The sequence below is a fragment of the Pseudochaenichthys georgianus genome, chromosome 8, assembly GCF_902827115.2.
Source record: "Pseudochaenichthys georgianus chromosome 8, fPseGeo1.2, whole genome shotgun sequence".
NCBI lineage: Eukaryota > Metazoa > Chordata > Actinopteri > Perciformes > Channichthyidae > Pseudochaenichthys > Pseudochaenichthys georgianus.
Genome location: NC_047510.2, coordinates 19,126,417 through 19,146,666, shown reverse-complemented (window position 1 = coordinate 19,146,666; position 20,250 = coordinate 19,126,417). Strand labels below are relative to the sequence as shown.

General features: G+C 41.0%; 1 long non-coding RNA gene across 1 annotated transcript; it reads left to right on the top strand.

Moving 5' to 3' along the window:
• Positions 1–12,260: 12,260 nt before the first annotated feature.
• Positions 12,261–15,711, top strand: LOC117450578 (uncharacterized). The gene is made up of 3 exons (XR_004552587.2): positions 12,261–12,284; positions 14,773–14,962; positions 15,063–15,711. It is a non-coding gene; the product is annotated as an uncharacterized lncRNA (long non-coding RNA).
• Positions 15,712–20,250: the final 4,539 nt, after the last annotated feature.

The window sequence follows — 20,250 nt, the reverse complement described above, 5'->3', positions numbered from 1 at the left end:
GATGTTATCTTTTTCCTTTCCAGACCTTACAGCTGGGTTATAAAAATATCCATGAGAGAATGTGGCTGTCTGCTCGGTCCAGTTAGAGTGCAATATACAAACAAGGCTCTTCATTATCAACTAGTTCTAAAACATTCCCTCAACAAGCTTGCAATCAGCATCCACACAGCCGATGTTATCAACTATGATTTGCTCCTCAGTTAATTTATTTCAATTAGTTCTGTTTAAGTCCTCGAGGGAGAAGCTGGAGAGAAAACCCAGGTGGGGTAAACATGGATGGTGAGGAACAGAGAAGAGGTCAGTAAAGTAATGGCTGAGGATGAGAAATGTGGTCGTCGAGAGTTGGTCAATTTAGTGGAGTTGGAGCTGTTTTTGATGGGTATATATTTATAAAAGAAAAGACAAGCATAAATGGTTAAAGTCGCAATGAGTGCTTTATTTCTAAGCAGTGCCTGAATTTCTTTGTACGCATTCTCTCTCTCTCTACGTCTGACTTCATATCTCTGCTGCTACAACAAACACAAGCAAGAATGTCTTTTTGCTCCATCTGCACAGACTCTTGTGCTTACACAATAAACACATACATACATGCATGCACGCTCAGAAGCCTATTCTATCGCACACATTACAGTAAAAGTCGCTCATCCCCTTTGGGGCCCACTGTTCAAGGTTAGCGTCAATGTTAGAATAAAGGTTATTGTCTTTCTCCTTTCTGCTCCCTTCGACTCAATTGAATTGCAACCACAGTAAGCTCTTGACCAGGAAAGGTCATCTGTTGCCACTAACTCAGAATAATGATAAAGCAGATGAGCAGTGTGACTGACAATATGGTTCTTCCACAGCACTATGCCCTTTTCCCTTCCTCACATTTCTCCCCCTGGTGCCCACACTTCCTGTGACAGTGTCTCCAAAGTCTTGCACGTATTCTGCTCAGAGCCGAACCTTTGTTAGATAGCATTGCTGCAGTAACTACTTGTGTTTATAAGAATAAACTCTCAATCATTTGGAAACCAGTGAGTCTCTCCACTGCACAGATATAAACCAGCTTGTACAAAGCACTGAAGAGCTCTTCATCCAGCTGATCCCGTAGCTCAGCTAATCCAGGAAATCCTGTGAGGAAAATTGTTATTTTATGCTTGCAATGCGTACGACATATAAACAACAATGCTGGGAAGTGTGAGTGGAGGGTTATAGAATCTCTGTTAAATCCCTGTGCCTGAGAAAGACAACAATAACAAATAATTGTACAAAAGCCTTTCAGTTATATCTCTGATGACGCCATACACTTACTCACAATGATATCATTTTAATAACTATTTCTTTCTGGTGTTTCTAAACTGTCTTATGTTCGGTTATATCATTCGTACCACAAATCAATGTGCAGTTTACACTCATCATTACCAGCAGTTTTGTGGCTGGTCCAATATGGTCTCTAATGTTTTCCTCTTAGACATGTGTATCAAATACTCACAGTAACCCCGACACTTGACCATCAAAATACAGTCAGTTTATTCTTCAATCCGTAGGGTTGTGCCACATTTAGAGAACCTCCCTGTTACATCACGTGCTTGCAGCATCTGTCGCAGGAGCTGAGGCGTAATGACAACAATATGTAACAATGCATGGTATATATGGAGATGATATGGAAGAAAGCAGGAAGCTTTTACTGTATATATCTATGTATTTTTGAATAGTTGTAATTCTTTATACATGTACCATATTAATATACCACAACCTGATCTTTCCCAAAGAGGTGTTTCTACATACAAAGGAACTAACAACAACTAACATAACAAAATAATAGTTGTTACTTTGACATTTCATTACTTTGTCAGTGAAGCTCAAACAACATTTATTGTAACGAAATTCAAAGGATTGCTGAACTCTTTTGTTGGGCACACTTTTTCTGGAAGACACCACCCCTGTACTGCTCTTACTCCCCTGTCTTTTAATGCAGGACTTTTATATATTCTGTCTCACCTTCTCAATCTAGAGGTTAACAAAGTAACCAGATGCACTCTGATCTGCAAACATTATCTGATTGAGAATACTGAACTTGCTCTTGGCCAACTCTGCATTGCTGTTCTGTAACATTTGAGCAGCGCTTTAAGGTCTATAGTTGGCGTTGAGGAGCTTATTTTTGGCCCAGGAGTACATTAGTGTAACGCACAGGCAGCACTCAGGAGGATCCTCAGTTGCTGCATATTGGAAACAAGATTGCCTCCCTTATTCCATGCCCCTGCTGTTCTCTCTCTCTGACTCCCTCGCTCTCATTTGCTCTTCTCACATCTCTGTCTCATTATTCTGGAGTAGAACATATTAGAGATGTTTTGGACTGTCTAGTCTCCCTTCTTATTCCCCTGCAGTTTCCCATGGTCTCGGCTTCCCTCCAGTGACATTGATTATGACTAAACTGAATGTGTCACAAAGTCACAGTGAGAAATCTACAAATTAGACAGTTCATTAAAAGAGAAGAGAGTCACTGGAAATATCTGGATTTCCGGGTGATCAGGGATAACCCCTTGGTTTCAATACATCCACCCAAATCCGGATGTTGTGTCACAGTAGATAAATGCAAACATTATTTTCCACATCACTGATGTGTGTGTATATGTATTCTCAGTTTATCTCAGTTTAGCCAAGTGGCAGGAAATAACTTTGTATCATCTAATCTTGTGTGCTGAACATGCTCCTTCATGCGTAGATCTGTAAATGTGACTGCGTGGGTATGTGAAATCATGAGCACTCGGCTAAGCAGGGGTTACTCGTATTAGTGTGCAGGCAAGCGCCTCTGCTGCCATGATCCCATCCACGGCTCCTTTATCTCAGGATTGGAAGGGTGGGGGGAATCTTTTCCGCAGAAGCCTCTTCCATCAAAAGCGCTTATCGGTAAAGCTAACATTAGTGAATCAGTTTGAAAAAATGACTTGAAGCCGAGGAAGGTGTGATATAAATCCCTAGGTGAGTGGACAAAGAGCTCTGTGGTGGTTCGGAAGCCATGGGCCCTGTGAGTGTGAAAGATGATTATTGGCAGAAACGGAGCCCATATTCATACTCACAGCTTGAGAACATCCCTGCCGCCTCCAACACACACAAGACACATACACTCTTCTCCTAATTTACCGCAGCTCACAGTGGCCACTGCCAGAGCAGCAACCGCTACAGCTGTGCCATCATCACTTTACTTAGTCCCCAGTAAAAGGATGGTCGAGTTATCTGCAAGCTCCCCAAGACAGACAAAGTAATCAGTGGTGTCTTATTTACCACAGTGGGAGAGAGACACAGAGGGAAATTGATGTATGATGACAATGAGAGAGCAGGAAGAGAGAGGAAAAGAGCGATAGTCGTCTGCTTGACAGGCCTGTGTTGTATGAATCACTAAGCCAATTTAAACATGCACAGCTGTTCATAAATCCAAGGAAGACAGTGCTAATGAAACTTAGCCCTGATCAGGAAAACAGGAGGTATAATCGCAGGGGATCTGTGTTGGGCTTTGTGTGTGTGTTTCTCTGATTTGCTAGGGAATGAGAGTAAGCCGGACAGAAAGAGAGAGAGAGAGAGAGCGAGCGAGCGAGAGAGAGAGAGAGAGAGAGAGAGAGAGAGAGAGAGAGAGAGAGAGAGAGAGAGAGAGAGAGAAAGAGAGGTGACAGCATGATCCTATTGCTCAATAGAGATGATTTTATCCCATTAATCAAACGAGGCAACGATGGAAAAAGTGTGAGAGAGACAGCGACTGAGTTATTCAGCTGTGGGAGTACACACTTGCTCAGACCTCAGTTGAAAATCCAGAGAAAACGAATCGTTTCCATTCAGCTCAATAAGTCTGGTTCTGTTGTCTGAGGTCCTGAATGCAACAAAGATCTACCCCTCCAACCCTTTTGCTCTATTGTCCCTTCATTTCCTGGTCTCTTTCTGTGTGAATAATCAATGTGCCACCGATGCGGTTCTTATTCTATCGTGGAGAATCAGATGTAGCAGAATTTCATGGACACCAGGCCTTTTGCAATAAATATTGCAAAGGCAGAGGTGAACTGCATGGCAAGCAGAACGCCTTGTGTGACAGACCATGCAGGAAAGCCTTATTTAATGTAAACTGAGATTTGGAGAAAATATCTTGTTTGAGCTACGAGGGTGCTGAAAAGCATATCGTGGTTAGAGGCGGCAATATGTTTACTGTCACTTGTTCAAAATCACCTATGCCGGGTTATCTCTGTACTAATGCCAGCAAAACAGATAAGGCCTCTTAATCAATACACCTGCTGAAGGGAAATGGCATTGTATTTCCCCTTGTCAGTGCAACTGGCAACGTTTGAATTATGCTTTCATATGTTTCACGTAATGATTACAATTGGGCTTGACTCTGCTGCTCTTCAATAATTCAGAACAGACCTGAGACATGAAGCGATATTTTGAATCTGCAAACGAGAATTATTCCTGAAGTCACTCACTTTCTATGTCTGTCTTTCTCAATAACTTTTTGCTACTTCAGAATAGTTATTCTCTTTTATCATACTGTATATAGTACTTGCAAAAAAACTCTTTCATCTCTCACTCTCACACACACACACACACGTTACAAACTCACATTAAGTCACACAATAGTGGCTTTGAATAGTTCCGGGGTGAATTCCCTGGCACAGAGGTAATCAGAGAGAGTTGGGAAGACTGTTATCATCACTGCATTTGAAGAACGCTTTTCAATCAACAGAACACCTTGAGTTTAATAGATAATAATTTGATTGGTTGCTATCTTCTAAGGCCTTAACATTCAAACATTTTAATATTCAAATTCTAAATAATTACAGAAGATTATTAAATAGTTTCTTCTTCCATTTGATGATAACATTCCCATACTTTGATGCGGTCCTTACCGGTTTCTTCAGGGTATAAAGATGGGTGTATAGAATTTAAAGCAGGCCAGTGTTAACTTAAAGCAACCGTAATTGTCTATGACTGTCACATATAGTACAGCAGAGGCAGGGGTCTTTAGTTGAACCCCGGTTCTCTATCTATTTCCTCTGGGACACATCAAACAGCCATTTTTTGTCAAGTCCTATATGCACGCCTTTTTTTCGTATTAGTTGAAAGAGCAGCAATGTAATGATTAAATGCTTTGCTCCCTGAACAAACCAGAATCTATTCTGTTTAAACCACAATTTGAATTGAAGATGTGGGCTTCACTGAGCTGTACGATTTGTTACCTTATCTTTAGACATGTGAGTGAGTATTACAGTCATGTTGTACAATTAATGTATGCTTATGTTACAGATACTGTGTTGATGTGTGCTCCTATGCTGCTGCAGTGCTAATGAGAGACTAGGGGTTTCAGGTGCTGGTGCTTTGCGAGCGGAGGTGAGTGACAGGGTTCATGAATAGTGATGGCCGACAGCTGCTCATTAACCAAGAGACTGTCTGTCAGCAAAGCAGACTGGAACAGCAGCCCTTCCTCTATGTGTGCACGCACACTTGCACATAAACACACACACGCATGAAAATACATACACAGTGTATGCACAAGACCATGCAGATGTGCTACGGACCAGCGCACGTACACAAACACACACACAGAGTGTATCTCCTTCATCTGGATCCCTTGTGCTTTGAGGCCGATCCTGCTTTCCCCCCTGACAGCATTAGACGTGTGTGGCTATTAGCTATGTGCTCACACCACTCCCACAGGGCCAAGCCCCTCACTGAATATGGAAATACCTGCCAGATGTAAATTCTGAATGAGGCCCAAAGTGCAAAAGGAAAAAAGTCTTAAGCCAAAGAAGAAACACGAACACTTTTTAAATGGTTTCAAACTTATTTTTAAGAATATCTGTCACCTATTGTCTTTCTCGCTTTACTTTTAACAACCTTTACAGTAAAAATCGAAATGAAATCACAAGGTGACCTAGATACTTTAAATAGAAGTGTAGATTTCATAACTTTTCTGTCACTTCGAAATGGAATAGTTTAAAAATGCATAAATAGAGTAACAGAGCGTTTGCAAGCCAGTGGGCTGCATTCACCTACAACTGTATCATTCTTTGAAACTCATGTTTTTTAAATTAGTTGACGATTGCTAAACAAATGCACATAGAGTGGGGCATGTCCAAAAGATACTGTATGTATGTAGCTGGAGCATATTTGCACTGGTTCTGTACTTGTTGGTTGTCTGTCACTGATATTACAATCATCAATGGACTAAACACAAACTTAGTTACTGAATAACTTATAGCAAAAAGCAGCACAACATCTAAATTAGGATCCGTTTTGAATACAAATGTGTTGTGACATGTATTGATTTGAATGTGCTTTCCTCTAAATTAAAACGTACTTTATTGGATTTGTTGACCAAGATAGTTGTAACTCAACAAGCATATCCAAAGTACAGTCGAAATGAATATGCATTGAATCATTATATTGCCGCGTTGTAAAGTACCCCTGACAAACAACTCAATCCAAAAACAAAAACAAAGGTTCAAATAACACTAACTACTTGAATTTCATCTCACAGGCTTATGTTGCTCTGTTTCGTTGTGTTGCCTATGTCTTACAGTGACTGGTAACTGGACACACACTGGACTCAAACCTTAATAAAGGACTTGGCAGGAAGGCTTACTGGGCAGTTAACTTAAAACAATCATCAACAGGCTTTTTAAGTCAGCAGGGAGTCATTTCAAGCAAATACACCAGAGGGGACGAGACAGGAAAGCATGTAATAATAGGTAAGCTGCAGAGACATGTTGGGGGTCTGCAATCAGGTGTCACATCAGATAATCGTGAAGAAAACTTGTGAACTACAGTTAGTCTAACTCGGCCAGACAGTTCATTTTCCATAATGTACATGTACAGGGTGGCGCAGTGGTCTGTGCATCCGATCATCAGATCAAGGGGGAGTGCTGGGGAACTCCAGTTCGAAACCCGCTCCCGCCCCCACTGCGTCAGGCCGCTGTGTCCTTGGGCAAGCCACTTCACCCGGATTTGCTCCTGTGGGTATTGTCCACAGTACATGTATGATACCAATGTGTACTTGAAAAAGCGCCTCGATGACTTCGAGGCGTGAAGATGGACGGTGTGGCGCAGTGCGCTGTGCAATGATCATCAGATCAAGGGGTGAAACCCGCCGCTGCTGCGTCTGTAAAGCCGGTGTGTCCTTGGGCAAGACACTTCACCTGAACTTGCTCCTGTGGGTATTGTCCACAGTATCTGACCATTGCATGTATGATATATGTGTAATGTGTGTATATGTAAAGCGCTTTGAGTAATTGAAAAAGCGCTATAATAAATGTAAGGAATTATTATTATTATGTTATCTAACTTCAACTGAAATACACCTCAAAACACAGATGTACTTTTCAAAAATGCTCTAGTTCATTAAATACCAAGCAACTCTAATTGCTTCAACCCGCAGACATCTCATGATGGTGATAATAATACACAGTACTGTCTCTGAAAGCGGTGATGTAGCAAACATATTCATGTGCATGCTAATGCATGATTTAATCTGAAAACTTCTACTCTTCCAACCGCCAGTTAATGCTTTTTTTGGGGTGAGAAATGGTCTCAAATAAAGACAGATCACTCAATGTTCACTTTGATGCTAAACGTCTATTTGGGCGGACGGCATCAATTTGGAAACCACTTTTGTACCATTATTTAAGACAACTTCCAATTCTTGTTGGATTCGAGGCAAAGTGACAATGAGCCAGTGCACAATAGATGGCAATGCATGCAGCAGCAACTTTAGGTAAAAGCCTCTGATGGAATGCTCCTTTTGTTTGTGATCGATTGAGAGACAAAAGCATCCACCGTGTAATTGTAGCCTCATTTGATCTCAAATAAACCATGCTGTCCTACACAAGGGAGCGAGCAGGGCAAGCATGAGCTGGAAACACCTTCATTACACCAAACACACACACTTACACACTTCTTTCCTTGGCTTGACACACACACACACACACACACACACACACACACACACACACACACACACACACACACACTCATTTGCACACTCCCTTAAAATTATATCGCCCTCCCTCTGCTGGTCTGTCTTTTTCTCCAATCTCGCTCTGTGTCTTGTCTTCAATCATACTCAACAAACAACTATCCACACAGGGCGCACACACACACACACACACACACACACACACACACACACACACACACACACACACACACACACACACACACACACACACACACATACACTCTTCCAGCCTATCTTGGAATGAGCCTGGGATTGATTCTAGTCACACTAGAGTGGGGCGAAATGAGCAGTCGCTCTGAATACTCAAAGGCGTCAAATAATACAGACATGAACGTCAGAGGAATAATTGAAGAAAGTGTTTTATATGTAAAAGACAGGGGAGGATGGAGTGGAATTGAATCTCAGAGAAAATGAGGAGCGGGTTGTATCCCAGGGTAGCGACTCACAATGCCTGAGCCTCGTTTGAAGAAAATAGAGGATAATTAGAGTGGTCAGTGACTTCCACAGGGCCCAACACAGCTCAGCCTCACTCTTCATTTATCTGTCCTTCGTTCACTCTCTCCCCATTTGTTGGCCTTTTTTTTTAAAGCAATTCCCATTCAATTGTCAGTCTATGTTCATATACCAAATGTCCCTCTTTTCTCTCTGTCTCTTTGTTCTTTCTTTCATCTCAACCTTTGCTTTTCTATTTGTATCACTCCATGCCTCATTTTTCATCAGTCTCTTTTGGTGCTTCCTCCCATCTCTCTATCCTTCCCTCAAGCAGACGCAGAGCTACATCAGTGGAGTTGATCAGATATTCAAGGCACATATGGACAGCTCTGACCGGCATACATCATGAGTATTTTTGAAGTGTCCGTGCAGGGTTCTTCAGGCTGCTTGTAGTGAGCAGGAAATGCTCTGTGGAACCAGAGCCTTAAATCCCTCTCTTCTACTTCCAGTTTCAAGCCAAATCCCTTTCTCTTACCTTTTTTTAAGTGTCAACCTGTGCCTCGTTCCGACTTTCCCACTCCCTCCATGCCTTTCATCCTGAACCAACTCAACATACATGTTAATACTAATGCATCTTCCAAAGTCTTGATGTCTGAACATTGTGCACTCACAGCCTGAGAGGTGATTGATTTTCAAAGGAACCATCCTACAGAAAATTCGTAAGCACACTGTAAACCCGAATGTTCAAAATAATTAAATAGATTAATTAGTGTAAACTTAAATAAAATAAAAAGTTCTACTAACTTCAATAGATTCAGTTCCTGTGACTGTTCTTCCTTTTTGAGTTAACTAAACTGATAATCTTTGATTAACTTGAACTATTTGGCGGATTAAGTAAGCATCACTTAAACATATACATTGAACTGTACTCATTTCTAATGCTTATTGTGTGTCTGATGTGACTAACCGTCGAAAGTGGGATGCAGCACATGCGGCTAATACCTGCAATAAGGTGGATCTTCACACTTAATTTCCACACTTTCCGGTGGTAATCAGCATCATTGGTCTCACTGTAAGTGCAATATTCATATTTCTTCTCTTTTTTAAATATTTTGAGATTAAACATGTGAAAGAGAGTGTTGATGTTAGCCAGATACATGGATGTTAGCTAGCATTAGCCAGAGGTTGAGTCAGCAGATTCACAAAAATGCCTTAATTATTTGCAGTTAATGTAATGTTAACTTGTAGTAAGAGATGTAGTTGTGGAAACTGTTGGTGTCAAAGTAGGGCTGTCACTTTTTGTTGTACGTTGAAATGTTCATTAAAACATGATGAAAAATGTCATTGCCCCTAAGCTAATTATGTATTCAAAAAGTTCAGCCAAATGCATTGTGGTTGTGGATGCTCGTGACGGCAGCCGTTGAAACACTAACAGAACGGGTAGGTTTCCTAATAAAAGCCTTCAATGTTAGTTTAATCAATTTATACTCAAATGTGTGTCATAATATACCCAACCATTTACTTGATTTACTACGAGCAACACCGAACGCATTGGACTGAAAGTCACTATTTAACACGGTCACTCCTCAAACCGAAACTTGTTGCTAACAGTTAGCAAGCTAACGTGTTCGTTCCAGTCTATGGTTCATACACTGTAAACCACGAGGCGCGGAGGATTGTGTGTGCTCCCTCCGTGCTCCTCGCTGCCGCTGAATTAAGAGACCCGCTGCTAAAGTTAACACTCTCCTTCACCCAGGTTTCAACCTCTTTGTACGGTTTCAACGAGCGTGAGGCCACACACACGGGACGGAGCAGAGCAGAGACAGGTAATGTTAAATTGAATATAACGTTGTCAGTTATAAACAGGCTCGGTAGTGAACGCTTGTCCATTTGGTTGTCCATTAATTCATCATTTACCATACTAACATTTCCCCAATACAATGGATGTTTAAGAATGTATTAAGCAGTAGCTTATGTAACCCATATGAAATATAGGGCTACTCGACCCCTTTATGTCATTTAGATGTATGAATACATGTTGTTTCTGCACGGAGCACTCTAGAATGTACACCCATGCTAATGAGTGCCGCGAATCACTCCGCCTCTCTCTCTCTCTCTCTCTCTCTCCTGTGAACACCAAGTTGAGCAGCTCCTAGTATATTAATAGTATTTTAAGTGTTATTTGTACTCTCAACTATATCAGTTGACAAACTCTGACCTGCAAGAACCCCTGTGTGAACCCGAACTAGACGGCCGGCTGTGTCGTCTTATAAGTGTAGAAACTCCGGTGAGTTGAGGCTGTTAGCTCCTTGTTAGCACTGAAGGGCTAGCCTGCTAATATGACAATGACAGTCCGTTTTTGTTGTTTATTATGAGATACATTTCATTTAAAAACCAATCGGGGTTATGAAACTGATGTCTAATGTTTTTGATGTACTATGGTGCACATTGTATCATTGTTCAACCATAAGATCGTTAGCTTATGCTAATCGCGAGCTAGCGATGCTAGCTAGCGCTAACTGAGTTGATGCTAAACGCTAGCAGAAGCTAATGGCTAACACCACGTGTTAGTTCCATAGAACAGAAGCTGATCGCATAGATATTAAAAGAGCATTGCTCTTTTACTTAAAACCACTCTCTTTTAGTTATTTAATTTGTTTCATTAGCTGTAGTGCTGCTACATGCTGACTGCAATATCTGTTCATGTTCATGTTAAGAATAACTGTTAAAAGTGGTTGAAAACAGTTAAAATATAGTTAAAAACATAAAGTGTATCCCTTGTGTATTTCAACTTGAATGTAAGATGTGTTGTTTAGAAATACAAGTTAATTATCACTAGTTAAAATACACATTGGTGATGAAGGTGAACTCTGCTGCTCCGCCACGGGTCTAACTTCAGCAGCTTGAGTAAAAGTAGAAGTACCAGAGTGTAGGAATACTCTGTTACAGTAAAAGTACTGCATTCAAAATGTTCCTCAAGTAAAAGTAGAAAAGTATTCTCATCAAAATATAGTGAAAGTAGCGACAGTAAAAGTAGTCCTTGTGCAGATTGGTCCATTTCAGAATAATATATATGATATGTTTATAATGATTGATCATGAAAGTGTTCTCAAAGCTGGTGAAGGTGCAGCTAGTCTGAAGTACTTTGTAGACTGCAGGGTAGCTGGTGAATTTACTCCAGGTGGAACTAAAGTCTGAATTAACACTTGATTATATTTCACATCATTCATCCACATCTGTAAAGTAACTAAAGGGATTAAATACATATCGTGGAGGAAAAGTACACCTTTTACCTCTGAATTGTAGAGGAGTAGAAGAACAAAGTAGCAAAACATTTACATACTTAAGTAAAGTACAAGTATCTCAAAATTGTAAGTATAGTACTTGAGTTTATGAATTTAGATAAATAATAAACTGTAAATGTATTAACTGTGAATATTTTTCATTTATTTAACATTAGAAATGTATTATAGTCTGGCCAAACTTGATGGCAACCTAAAATCATGGATGTATAATAAGAACTACCTAAGAGAGGGGGAGAGAGAGCGCGTGCAGCGGTTTGCTCGCTCGCAGAGATATTTTAAAGTGTTACATTTTAGAACAGTATTTGCTGTGGTGGTGACATCTCCCCCCTCCCCCCCTGAAAGTATTTTGGGGAAGTTTCATCCAAAGTAGGTTGTTAAAACGATAGATGAAAAATTGTCATAGTTGGTGATGTTTTTGTAACCTGATATTGGTTGGATACTGGTATTGAACTTTTATTCAGTTGTAAGTATAAGTAATTCTGAATGAAATATTATTGATGGAGGCTTACACTTTCTGACAATTGTTTTTCTTGCCTTTCAGCTCGCTGGGTCCAGTATGATTTGGCAATGTAAGTTGTGTTCAACTTCTGTCTCTTCCAGACCACAATTATTTAAACACTACAGACTGCAGCACGGCCACTTTTCCAGAGTTAGCCCCCTTCCATGCCTCTATAATGATTGTATGTGTACATTTCAGTCGCTTAATGCACTGAGAACTCATTTGTCAAGAACACATACTGCACAACTTAGCAGTAGTGCAGAGCAGAGTCGGGAGACTGCGTTATTTAAATGCCCTTTATGCACATTTCAGCAACCTTTTTCTGAATCTGTTTTCTGTCATCTCAGAAGGCATTTAAAAAACCATGAAACAGTGACATGCCCATATAGGGATTGTAACTATAGCACAAATGTGTACTCTTCATTCAATTCCCATAAAAGTAGAGCACATCAAGCAAGTCTTACATCAGACTTTCAAAGTGCCATTGTCAGTGAGGATCCCCAGAATCTCCAAGCCAGTATTTCAGAGGTTACTGGTGATTTGGATGAAGAATGTCCAGGACAGAGTACAGAAGTGGGGGATGATGATCAATGTGACACTGTCAATCTAAGACATCAACTCAAAATGAATGTATCATCCTTATTCTTAAAGATGCAGGCTATCCTCCATGTCTCAAACACAGCCACACAAGAAATAGTGGACCACTTGAATCAGATCTTCTCCTTATCTCAGCCATTGATAAAGGAGGCAGTTGGTGACATATTGCAGAGAAATGGTCACAATATTGCAGAACCTACACTGGATGAGGTTGTTAGTGCTGTTGTAGACTCAAACATTCTATTTACTGCTACCTCTAAAGGTGCAGAGTTGTCTTCATACAAGCGCAGAAAAACCTTTATTGAGCATAACTATCCATGTGTAATGCCAGTAGAGTATCAGTTGGAGCAACCTGGACATACCGTCATGTATGTTCCGATCCTTCAAATGATTCAGGAGTTGTTTAGAAACACAGACATTCTTAACAAGATTACTGAACCAAATACTGAGCCTGGTCAATATGTGTCATGCTCTGATGGCTCTCATTTCCTTGAAAATGAGTTACTGTCAACAGGGGATCTCAACCTACCACTTCAGCTATATATCGATGACCTTGAAATTGCCAACCCGCTTGGCACATCACGTAAAATTCACAAACTTTGTGCTGTATACTGGGTCCTTGCCAACGTGTCACCAAAATACAGATCAGCATTACATGCTATACAACTAGCAATACTGGTAAAAGTGACAGACCTCCGTAAGTATGGATATGCAGCTGTGCTTGCTCCATTGCTGCATGATGTTCGTATTCTTGAGGAGGATGGTGTCTTCATTGAAAGAGTTGGTCAGAATATCAAAGGGACCATATTTTGTGTTTCTGCAGACAATCTGGCTGCCCATGGGTTAAGTGGCTTTGTAGAGTCATTTAAAGCAGGTTATCTTTGCAGATTCTGTATGGCCACAAGAGAAGAGTTTCAAGCAACTGAAGTCAGAGAGAAAGAGTTTTCTCAGAGAACCAAAGCCAGCCACGACCTTCATGTACAACATGTTCAAGAAAGTGAAACTTTGAAAAGCCACTTTGGTGTTAAAGCTGGCTGTGTCTTGCGTGAGTCCCTGAATTACTTCCATCCAATCACAGGCTTTCCTCCAGATATACTACATGATCTTCTGGAAGGTATCGTTCCTGTGGAGCTTTCTCTTTGCATTAAGGAGATGATCCGGCTGAAGTACTTCAGTTTAGAGTATTTGAACCAAAAGATTGCATCATTCCCGTATCAGCACACTGATAAAGTGAATAGACCTCAGCCAATTCCCAAAACATTTCAGTCTCGAGGAACAATAGGAGGCAATGGGCATGAAAATGCTACTCTGCTCCGACTGCTTCCATTGCTTGTTGGCAGTGTAGTACCAGATGGTGATGGTGCATGGGCAGTTCTGATGGAATTGAAAGAGGTGGTGGAGTTAGCATTGTGCCCATCGTTTACTGATGAAACCTTAGACTATTTTGAGTGCAAAATCAGTAATCATAGGCAGGCACTGCTCGAGATTTTCCCTGAGGTTAGGCTTCGTCCTAAACATCACTATGTGGAACATTATCCCACCCTAGTCAAGTGCTTTGGGCCCCTGCTGCACATGTGGACCATGCGGTTTGAGGCCAAACACCGCTTTTTCAAGAGAGTGGTACATGACGCTCAAAACTTCAAAAATATTTTGAAGACAATGGCAATCAGACACCAACACATGATGGCCTATCATCTTGCTGCACCATCTTTTTTCAAGCCAAAAACAGAAGCGTCCAGGGTGGACTCTGTTCTAGTCTCAGCTCTACCAGAAGTAGTTCAGGCACACATAAGAAGACAAACAACAAGTGACACAATCTACCACACATCAAATGTGACCATTGATGGCACTGACTATGTCTGTGGAATGTTTGTGTCTGTTGGAGCCAGTGGTGGACTGTCTACATTTTGCAAAATAGAACAGATCTACCTTGTGAATCACAGTGTGTCTTTTCTTTGTAGTGATTATGACTCCTGGTATGTAGAACATATCCGGTCTTATGAGCTGTTAGCCACACGGACAAGTCTTTCGATCCACCTGCAATCTGGTCTCAATGATACAGTCCCACTCTCAGCATACAAGATAGGCGGCTCGCTGCTGTTGACACCCAAGCGGTTCTTGCAAGTGAAACAGAACTGAGGACAGCCAATGGTGAGTAGTATCTTTATTTATTACTCTGTAATCGCGCAGTTCATAATCTGTATATTTTAATAATAACCTTTTAACACACTGAATGTCTCTTTTTCGTTAGCAATGGCAACAATGGCAGCTGAATCCCCACAACCCATGATCCTTCGTGTTGTTGAGACGGCGGGCCGGGTTAGAAAAGTAAAACTCAATGCACGACCAGCCTCTGTTGATGCACTGATTCATATTCTAAAAGCACAGTTGGAAATAGACCTTGACTTCAGTTTGCGATACGAAGATCCAGACTTTGATGGAAAACTCACTTCCCTCATTGACATTGAGGAGTTGCCCCAAAAAGCTGTTGTGCATATCTCACTTGCACAGGATTCCAGCTCTCTTGCATCAACTGAAACACTTCCAAGTGTGTCATCTGAAGAACGTCAAGGCAGATGGCCTCCAGGTCCTTTTCTAGTTCCCACATTTTCATTTGATGTTGAGCTGAAACTTAGAGCAGGGAACACTGAATTTGAGAAGAACAACACATACTTTCAGATGACAAGAGACCTAAAGCACGACATATTAGAAAAGCTTGCATCTACAATCTATGGCTTCAAGGCTTACCCAAGTGATAACAACATAGCAATGGTAGCTGAGGCTCTTGTGGCCACACATCCCTGCTTGAAAGAAGCAGGATCGCAGACTGGGTGGAATGGATGGAAGCAGAGCATTAAGTTTAAGATGGGCAATTACAGGAACAAGATGAGACAGGCTGGATGTCTGGAGGTCATTGTAAATGATGGAAAAAGAAGTAGAAGCAATCCTCACAATGAACCTCCACACTCCAACATTAAAAGACCCAAGCGAGCCGAAGTCAACTTTCTACCCAACCTTCCCCAAGGAGAGGATCCCTCAAGTCTTGAGCACTTGAGGCAGACAATTTTGAGGAAGTCAAGAAGACTGAGATGGACCTATCCCTCATTAAAAAGATGATGCAGACCACATTTGCACTTCGGCGACAGACCATAGTGAGGACATGCCCGCCAGTGAACGAGCTCATGGACCTCTGGCCTGCTCTCAAAATGGAGTCTGAGGTAATATGGATTAGCTCTCTTTTTCCTGTTTTCTTCTTTATTGATAACATATGGCACATTCTGTGACTCTTATAGTGGCTATTTGCTGTATAGAGGAGTGTCATAGATCTTCAAAGTTCCAGCTCCTTCCCTGTGGTGTAATGTAAGGAAAAGAACAGTCCAGGGGAAGTTCTCGTTCATGCCACAGGGAAGGAACTGACTGGTCAAACTTGGAGGATCTATTACATTTGTAAGGAAGATACCACTTTAACCTGGTTTGATTTATTTTGAACTGACTAATTGACATTGCTGTATGTTCTGCTCTGTTTTTTAAATAGGTGTATGCAGAGTTCCAAAGGATTACCAACCAGAATCTGCCTAACACATTCTACGCTGCTTTTGACCGCCATCTTCCTCGACTGATGGCCATATTTAGAGAGAAGGCGTCCAAAACTGGGAAGACAGCTGAGGCTTTGGCTGACATTTTTAAAATCCACGATGAACAGGTAAAGAGATTATTTTTACAATTCAAAGGTCGAACATCTAACGTTAAACAGATTAAAAAAATATCTTTTGAATTTTACAATTAGCCCACTTTGTTTTTGCTGTTTGTCTGATTGCATTAAAGATGTGAACAGGTTATCTGTGGATATATGTTCCGATTGGATTGTTGGATTGACAGGTTTGTTCAGTAAACTTCACAGTCAACAGTTTGTACGCTTATATTTTTATCGTTATAGGAATTACACGACATCAACACCAGGCGTACCACCGTCATCCATGCCCTTCCTGTGTATCTGCAAGAGGACACCTCTGGATGTGTGTGTGTGTGTGTGTACCCAGTTTGTGATTATTATCTCTCTTTCATTCATTTAGGAAGAGTCCGAACCAGAGCTTGGAGGTGTTGCAGTGGCCCTCCTTACTGTCACCAGTGACAATGGCACAAGTCAAGTGCATTATCAGCCTGTGACGATCTCGGTTGTCATCGAAAATGACATTGTGGTCAGCCTCCCCAGACTTGCAGATGCATTCCTAGTAATGTTTGGACTAATTTATGCACTACACCTCAGCTATCCCAAAGGACTGACAAACACTTTCGAGTTCACACAGAAGGTTTTACTTGGTCTGGAAGATGGTAAATTGTCTCCCAAGTTGCAGACCCTCAAGAATGACTTGATGATGCATCTGTAGAAATGCATCTGAAGAACAGGTGTGGAGTGGGGCATTTTAAGGCATTCATCAAAGTATCTTTGATTTTTAGGGATGACTGTTTGCACTTTATTAATGCCAGTTAATCAGAAATATTTGGTATTTTAATGTGAATGTGTGTTTATGCGTTTGGTTGTTGTTGTTGTTGCTGCACTTTTACTCATCCAGAGATTTGATACTTGTTAATGTAACTCTTTTACATTTTAGAGTTTTACAGTTAAAGGGTTCAGACTGTCATTGTGTTTGGTTTGGTTTGGTTGTAATAATAAATATTGAGTTCTGTTAACCCAAAAAAAAAGACTTTGAGTACTTATTTCTTTAAGTTCTGGTAACTTAATCCATTAGTAGAGGTGAATTCAAATGTTTAAGTCACAGTACCTGAACATATTTGAGTTGACTTAATAATCCATTTTAATTTTACTGTAACCAATAGGTACATGTAGTACTTAATCCAATTATTTAAGTTCTTGAAAATTGTAAGTTTTGAGTTGATTAACTTAAAATACTTGAGTCAATCAGTTGCCCTAATTTTTTTGAGTTAAGTTTACTTATTGGGGCTTACAGTGCATGTCTGTTGTCTGATCCCCTTGTTTTTTCACATTACATACTGGCTATGTTGTCGGCATGACAACAAGATGTTTCTATGGCAACATACTAACCACAAGCTAGATTTCTGGGTTTTTTAACCTGTAATGTTGCCCAAGGGTCCACTAGTGGCAGGAGAGCACATGACAATATTTCCTTCAGAGCAAGAATGGGTTAAAACCAGCTCTTCCTTTTCTCATAAACACAATCCCCTTAAGAGCACCAGAGTGATACATTGGCACTAAATATGCCTCAATGTAGTTGTTATGTTAAATCTAATATGTCTAAGTAACGTCTCAAAAAGAAATGTAAAAAATAAAGCTTCCAAATACTTGTAATTTACACCAATTTCATTTTTCACAAAACATTTCATTGCTCTCCTTTGGAATTCCAGTTAGCTGTAAGTGTTATTATAAACTGGGATTACTTCAGACTAACCTACAGCTGATCGATATTGTACAAAGATAAAAATCATTACAAAATCAATTGACGTGCTCCATAATCACATAGGAGATTCCTGGAGCTTCCCATAAGCATTCTTCTCCCTGTGTGTGGCCACAAAGCGACAGGCAGCACAAATACATCTCCTCTCCCTGCTCTGTTCTTGCACTTTCCCTCCCTCTGCCTCTCTCCAGATGACTTGTCCTCTGTCTACGTCTCCTGCTCCAAGTCCCTGGATATTGATTGGGGCCCAACTGGAGGAAGCAGGAAAACGATAAATAAGGAGTCAGTGGCCATAAACAGTTCTCTTACTCACCCTAACATGAGGGGAAGGATAATCATCTGACAGACCTGAGAAAACAGCCATGTATTTCTCAGGGTCGTTTTCATGCAAATGACCTCAACCAATCACTAAGGATCCGCAGTTTCAACGAGCCTCGTAACACTCTGATTGCATTTACATTTTGTCAAGAGTGTTTAGGCACAGTAGAACGTGTCATATCTTTGTTAAATGACTTAAGGTTCTAAAATGAAAACATCTGATCATCAAAACAAATAAAACTGAGAGGCAGCTACTTGCAAACATTAACAGAAGCATGAAAGCAGAAAACATCACCATTTAAGCAGGTGCTGCTCATGATAATCATGGAAGTAGTTTCCATGCACGGACCATAACACACCACATCACACTACAGCTCCATCAATCAAGCCTGACTCCACTGAGATTCAATAAAGTAAAGCTGATTGATTGTCATACAGCACTACACCGTACAGCAAAGCACTGCTGTCTGCACACTCATACTCACACACAGACAGGCATGCGTAAAGTCATCTGTAAACACAAACACACACAGTGGGGTAAATAACTGCCGGTATCTCTTGCAGCGTCGGGAGCAGTGGCGCGAGGCTTCCCCTCAGATTTTGAAAGCCCTATCTGTATCAGGAACAGCAAACCGAAAAAGCAATTTGCTTTGTCACACAGAGACATGCTTGACTACACTGAATAATTGCACTGCAGCCCTGGAAAGAGCTGTTTTCCTTTTATCTAATGAAGGCCTTCAGGGGAGGGAGCCCGTGTGTGTGTTTTGTATATGTGTGTACAATAAACGTGTCTAGGACTTCTGTTTGTGTCAACATATATAAGTGAGGAACAGGAAGTTAAGCGTTTCAAGCAAAATGAAGTTTATCTGATCCAATCCTGCCGGAGTCCCTGCTCGCTTTCCTTGCTAACCGTTCCAATGCAATATATTGATTCATCACATCCGCATGGAGCCTCTCGGCTGTGTCCAGTCTCTGGGTAGAGGCAGTCCCAAGGTTCAATAATGCAGAAGAAGGCTGGAGAAGAAAAGAAAGCCCCTGTGCCTGGCTTCAGACATTTCTAACTCCTAAGAAGAGCTGAGTCTACACTCTGCTGCTGCCTCTGTGGGGCTCTGAAGCTGGAAGAATAACTTCAGACTCCAACCAGACAGTACAGTACTAAAGTTCTCCCCATCTTCCTTTGTGTTCAGCACTTTAACTCACTGCTGTGTGTTTAACAGTTGTTTTCATATATAAGTGCGCGATTACTTTTATTATTACTACTAAAATCCTGTTTCATTTAATTAATGTTGCACTTACTGTACCCCCTGTCTATCTAACTGCATCCAATATTTTAAAGGCCAATTACTTTCTACTATTTTTGTGGATGTGAAAATAAAGAACTTGAGTTCAGAGGACTGAAAAGTGAGAATTTGGAGTGAGGCAAACAACAAGCAATTTGGCCAGAGCAATATCCAGAGGCAAGTGAGAAGGTTGTGTTTGGTCATCAGGGGCATGAAGACAACTAAGTGAATGAGATGAAAAAGCTAGCAGCTTCACCGGTGACCACATTTGTGTTCACTAAAAGTTTTGTGAGTTGCGGTAATGACTCTTAAGTCATTTGTGGGACTGTAATTAAGCCATCAGCCACAGTTTGGAGTCTTTACTTTGGTAATGAGGCTGAATGCGCACAGTTGCACTCTGTGGATA